Below are 6605 nucleotides of genomic sequence, written 5' to 3'. Positions count from 1 at the left end.
TTTTTCCTTTTCCCAGCCGATGGTAGCTTGTATATATCTGTAAAACTAGAATTCCAGCATGATGCCCTTTTTCTTATACTTAATAGGCCCACTTTGTATATCTTTACACTTTAAATTCCCACAAGCAGTCCACTTGAATTTGTGGGTCAATAAAAGTCCAATTCAGCTCCAACTGAAGCTCAATTAATCAATTATTTTTCTCCAAGTCCTCAACTTTTAAATATGAAATTTGATCTCCAAACTTTGCATCAAATAGCCATTTAATCCTTCATCCTTTTCCAATTGCTTCAAATGAGTCCAACACTAAAAACAAAATAAAATTAACTCAAGTTAAATAGAAATCAATAAATTGACGGTTTAAAAGCTTAATAATACAACTTAAATAAGTGTACAAATTGCACTTATCGCAATCCAAGTCCCTGACTTTTACAATGTGTTCAATTAAGTCCCTTTTGTTAACAGAATTGTCAATTACAATATAAAACCTAACACAGGAAATTGCCTTCTAGATAAAAAGAACAGTAGACAAACATGTATCTTCCTGTATTCAATTATTTCAAGTTGATTATATCTTCTATATTCATGTGATGTTTTGTTGAAAGTATATGAACCTTCTTCCTAGTCTTCACTTATTATCCAACCCTGGATTAGTTTGATAGCTGCCAGGCATTGCAACAGCAAAACTCATGTGTGGCCTAGTTTCGAATACATTAAACTTCCAAGAGTAGATGCAAAAGGAATTCTTTCCATTTGTTTAAGTTCCAATTTAGTGTTTCGACATTTATCTCCATTTTGAATTCACTTCGGAATTAGAACTACACTAGTTGATCATTTACCTAACATATATCCATGTAAATATTTTGTTTATATATACCTTCTGAAAAAAACCTAACAACCCTATAAGCTATCTTGGAATATTTCAATTCCCATCACTACGTTGCCACTCCCATGTCCTTCACTTTAATGTTATTCGATAGTAATTTCTTATTTTAACCATGAACATTAGCTACAATTTTTTTTGTCAACATACAAAATCAGAAGTATGAACTTCTTCCCACTGATCTTCACATATGTATGTACAACGTTCTACACAACCTAGCGAGGGGGGCGCAGCTGCACGTGCTGGCTCCGATAGAGTCGCCGTTGTTGTCACCGACCAAGAGGGGAGAAACGGCGCAAAAATTCTCAAAAAAAAAGCACGGAGGTTGAAAATGACGATTCATGATTGGGCCCTTTTTTGTTCTTAAGTGTGATTATGGGTCTTTTCTTGAGGAAATCAGTGAAAATGGCCGGTTGACCCACCCTTATTTCCTCTTTGGCATATGATTGATTTAAAAAAAATGAAAATACATTTTAAAGACACTTTTCCAAAAATAACCCTCCATCTTCCTCACTTTCTCTCGACAGTTTGGAGAAAGAAATCACTTTCACTGACAGTCGGCCGTCCAAACATCTTTCTCACCGTCGAACTTTCGATTGCCAGTTATCTCCTATTGTAAAGGTTAGTTTTGTGGAGTTATAATTATATTACTGGGTTTTGTTGAGTTTTAATTATATTATTGGTTGGAATATTATTTTTGTGGTGTGAAAGGCATGATTTAGGCCAGATTTGTATATAGACAAAAAATATTGGCCTATTTTGGTTGTGTGAGGAACTCCAACTCGTCGAAAATGGTGAATTTCAACGAGAGGAGCGTCCAGCCGTTGACAACCGCTTGTTAAGAGCCAGTTAGAACCGGCTGTTAATAACCGGTCTAAACAGCCGGTTCTAACCAGCCCTTTTTTTTTAATTTCTTAAATTAATTTAAATCATTAAATGCTTAGAATTTTCAATTAAATAATTTTTTTCTTAATCAAATTTAAAGAAATATGTCATTCTAAAATTAATTTTTTAATTCTAATTTCAACTCTTTATTTGAAATTTAATTTTAATTTTTATTTTAAATTTAAATTTTAATTTTAATTTAAAGAAATTTGTTATTCTAAAATTAATTTTCAAATTAATTTTTTAATCCTAATTTTAACTTTCTATTTTTAATAGAATTTTATTTTTTTATTTTATGTTAAATTTAAATTTTTAGTTTAGTTATAATTTTAATTTAAAGAAATTTGTTATTTTAAAATTAATTTTCAAAAAACATTTTTTAATTTGAATTTTAACTATTTATTTTAAATTTAATTGTAATTGTAATTTTATTTCAATTTTACATTTTTAATTATAATTTAAATTTAAAGAAATTTTCTTTATAAAAATTAATTTTAAAATCAATTTCAGAATTCTAATTTTAACTTTTTTATTTTAAATATAATTTTAATTTTTAATTTTATTTTATTTTAAATTTATATTTTTATTATAATCATAATTTTAATGTAAAGAAATGAGTATTTTAAAATTAATTTCAAATTAGATTTTTTATTTTAATTTTTAATTTAATTTAATTTAAATTTTTATTTTATTTTAGTTTTAATTTAAAGAAATTTGTTATTTTAAACTTAATGTTCAAATAATTTGTTAATTTCAATTTTAAAGTTTTATTTTTAATTATTTTAATTTTTATTTTATTGGAAATTTAAATTTTCACTTTAATTATAATTTTAATTTAAAGAAATTTGTTATTTTAAAATTAATTTTAAAATTACTTTTTTAATTCAAAGTTTAAATTTTTATTTTAAATTTAATTGTAATTGCAATTTCATTTTAAATTTAAATTTTCATTTTAATTTAAATAAATTTGTTATTTTAGAATTAATTTTTAAATTACTTTTTTAATTCTAATTTTAATTGTAAATGTAATTTAAATGTAATTGTAATTTTATTTTAAATTTGAATTTTCATTTAATTATGATTTAATTTAAAGAAATTTGTTATTTTTCAAACTACTTTTTTAATTCTAATTTTAACTTTTTTTAAAAACTTAATTGTTATTGTTATTGTAGTTTTAATTTCCATTTTTTAATTTTTTAATTTTAATTTTAATTTTAAATTTTATATTAATTATTAAGTTTCGATAATACGATAAAAAATTCATATTATTAATTTTTGGTAGGAGGGAAAAATTTCATGAATCTGTGTCTTGCGTATATTAGTTATGATTCGCTTTGCTGAATTTTGAGTTATTATGCTTCGTTCCATTATTTCATGTACAATGTTCTCATATTCTGTTTCAATTTTTGTAGGATGGATTATCATCTGGATGCAGAGTTGAGATAGGTGTCGGGCAAAGTTTCGTAAAACAGTAACTTTGACAGCTTCACCCAGGTCCTGGAGCTGTTTGACGACCAGCATGCAGATATACTGCGTCAGTCCATTCTGTGACCTCTATACCCTATGAGAGAGTTGCAGTATTCGAGTCAGATGATGGATGATCTTCTATGTCGGTTGCTGAGTCCAGTTAACGGCGATGGCCTCCACTTCGACCTCGGGGGCAAAGTCATCAGCTTTTCCATGTTAGAGTTTGCCTTGCTGACTGGATTGAAGATTACGGGCGATGAGACAACTAGTGACGGGAGTCAGAGAAGAAATAGGCAGTAGGACACTTACTTCCAGTGACAGGGGACGATGGTTCTGCCTCAGATGATGGACGCGATTAAGAGGTGTGACGAGAGATGTGACAGACTAAAGTTAGGTCTGGTCTACATCATTAAAAGCGTGATGTGGTGTCACCACAAGAAGACTGCGATCAACCTCTTCCACCTGGAGATCGTCAACGATATAGATTGCTTCAACAGCTATCCATGGGGCCGCCGATGTTTCGAGAACACCGTCCACATCTTCACCAGACCACACTCGAAGTCCAAGGGGCCCGTGCGTAGGTACGACACCTGCGGATTCCCCTTGGAGCTGTAGGTAAATGATTAATGCAATCAATGTTAAAATATTTTTCCTATTGAATTTGTATGTACTAATTTATGTGTTGCAAGTCTGGGCATATGAGAGCATCCTCATATTGGGTACCCACTTTGCACGGCGAGGAAGACACGCCACCCTCGGATGCACCATTGGTGAGCATCTCGAGCAGAAGGATGTCCCACTGGAAAACAATTATCGGCTCTCCTCAACGACCCCTATGTGAGTATTATAAATTTGTAATTTATATTGTACATAATTTAAAATCTCATTACATGATTTTATCTTTTTAAAATGTCAATATGTCAGTTTGAAGTAATAATTCATTTGACGCCGTCGATGGAGAATGAGGCGCAGGGTCTTGTCTGTGAAATAGCGGTTTCACACACCTAAGACGACCAGATGTCCAATTCGATCCCCGATCGAGACTGGGTTAGTGAATTATTCATTAATATTTTGTATGAGTTAGCAGTTATTGAATAAGTTAATAATATGTAAGTTTATGCACGACCGTGAGCCAGTTGATCCGCATCACCTCCGCTGAGGGCATCACCTCCATCGTCGGGATCACCTCCTCCTCCTCAGGGTGATTATTCTGATGATCTGTACCATTACTTGATTGGATTTATGGTGTAGGAGTTATAATATGAAATGTCGGCGCGTTACGTCAAGAGCTAATATGAGTTATATCAGAAGAGGTCGGCGCGATGCGTCGAGATATGGTGGAGCGGGTGGATGATTTGGGACGCCAGTTGGTAAGGAGGGTCGAGGATATAGTTGATGATGTTAGAGTGCTGCGTGGGCATTTAGGGGACCTTCAGGATGAGGTGATAGCACTCCGAGGTGACATAACAAACAGACGATGGGGTGACGGAGGTGATGACAAGGAAGGTGATCGAGAGGATAGAGATGGGGGTCATCCACAGTCATGGTTAGAGGATGCATAGGAATCATTTCTTCAATCTATGGAGGATAGGGTGGCCCTGAGGGCGGAGGTGGTGGTGGCCCCATTGGGGATGGGAGCGACGATTGAGGAGGTGGTACCGATGATGGCGGATAAGGAGGTCGAGGAAGTAGTATGACGGGGATGGATGAGTGGGTAGGCCCCTCGGGGATGAGAGCTATGGTCGAGGAGGTGGTGATGACGGGGACAGAGGAGAAGGTGAGTGTGGAGCAGGTGGTAATCATCGAGGCGGAGGAGGAGGTGAGCCTAGAAGAGGTGGCGATCGTCGGGGCGGAGGAGGGGGCGATGCTTGAGGTGGGCGAGAGGAGGACGATTGCTGTAACTAGGGCGAAAAAGCGTGCTATTAACGTGTCGGAGCTCGTGGTAAGCAAGAGGCCAAGAGTGCCGTCACAGTACATTGTCTCTCCCTTCTCGGCTGAGACGAAGAGGAAGAGGTTCATCGATGGGACGGTCCCTAACCGATTTTGGGAAGTAGACCATGCCAAATGGAAATCGTTCGAGACGGAGTGGATAAGAATATTGCCTGTATTAGTATTTATGATATTAGTGATATTAGTACATACCAGTGATCGTTACTCGTATATGCTTCTTTAACATTTCTCTATTTCTTTTTTCAAGACCAGCCACACGATCGGTACTGTGACGATCTCCAATACTTATAAGTGATTCCACGACATCATTACTTCAGGAGCTTGGCTTTCCGACGATGTAAGTGAAGTATTGTCTTAGCGTACGTAGCTCTCCAATAATCAATCGTGTAATAATGAGAGCACAATGTTCTAGTTGCAAATCCTCGATACATAGCAACCGCGACTGTATGTTCACATGGAAAAGTCTCCAACTGAAATTTTTTATAAGTACATGTGCTATTAGTCAAGTCCACCATGTATGTCGTATTACGTGTACATTCCACTGAAAAGCGCGACTCGTCTAGTGGTTCGACATTCAACTGTCTCTCAAGTTCTGTAGCTTTGAATAGTCTTTCCTCTTACACCGAGGCTAGCACACTCATTCAATTTTGCGATTTCGCATGTCGATCATGAAGCTACTGCTACAACTTGATACGGATATTCTCAATCAGTACAAGGATGTCAATCATTCTTGAATAACGTATTGAGAGACTCCGCGTTGTTTAAAGTCATCATATTGTATTGACGTCCTGAAAAAAATGAGTGTGCCCAATGTTCAATCCTCATTTTCGTTAGATAATCCCATGCATCGAATAATTTACTTCCTATTTCAACTATGAACTTATTACACTCTTCAACATTGTAGGCTTTAGCCACTCTCCTGAACAATAAAACGATACCTTTGTCCCGATACCTGGCCTTCAGATTGCCTTGAATATGGTACATGCAATATCCATGATGTGCATCTGGAAAAACTTCAGCGATACCATTTATCAAATGTTGTCCCCGATCGGTTACAAATGTAAGGTCCTTGACTTTCCCAATTATTTTCCTTAACTTTGTGAAGAACCACCATAATGACAGGTTAATCTCAATATCAACTATGTCGAACACAAGAAGGTAAATTTGGATGTTGGCATCTTGATATGTAGCAATAATCAACTTGCCTTGATATTTAGATTTCAGTGTTGTACCATCAACTGGAATTAGGGGTCGCATTGCATTTTGAAATCCTCGAATGCATTGTTCAAGAACTATTAAAAAGAATTTGAAGCAATTCCCACCCTCCGTCTCAATAAAAAATTTCAAGCCAAGACTAGTTTTCTCCATGTTATGGCAATACCTGGCTAATTTAGTATAGCTTTCCTCTATAGAGCCTATTAAA

The sequence above is a fragment of the Olea europaea genome, unplaced genomic scaffold (genome assembly GCF_002742605.1).
Source record: "Olea europaea var. sylvestris unplaced genomic scaffold, O_europaea_v1 scaffold1878, whole genome shotgun sequence".
Taxonomy (NCBI): domain Eukaryota; kingdom Viridiplantae; phylum Streptophyta; class Magnoliopsida; order Lamiales; family Oleaceae; genus Olea; species Olea europaea.
Note: the sequence above shows the minus strand (reverse complement) of the source record.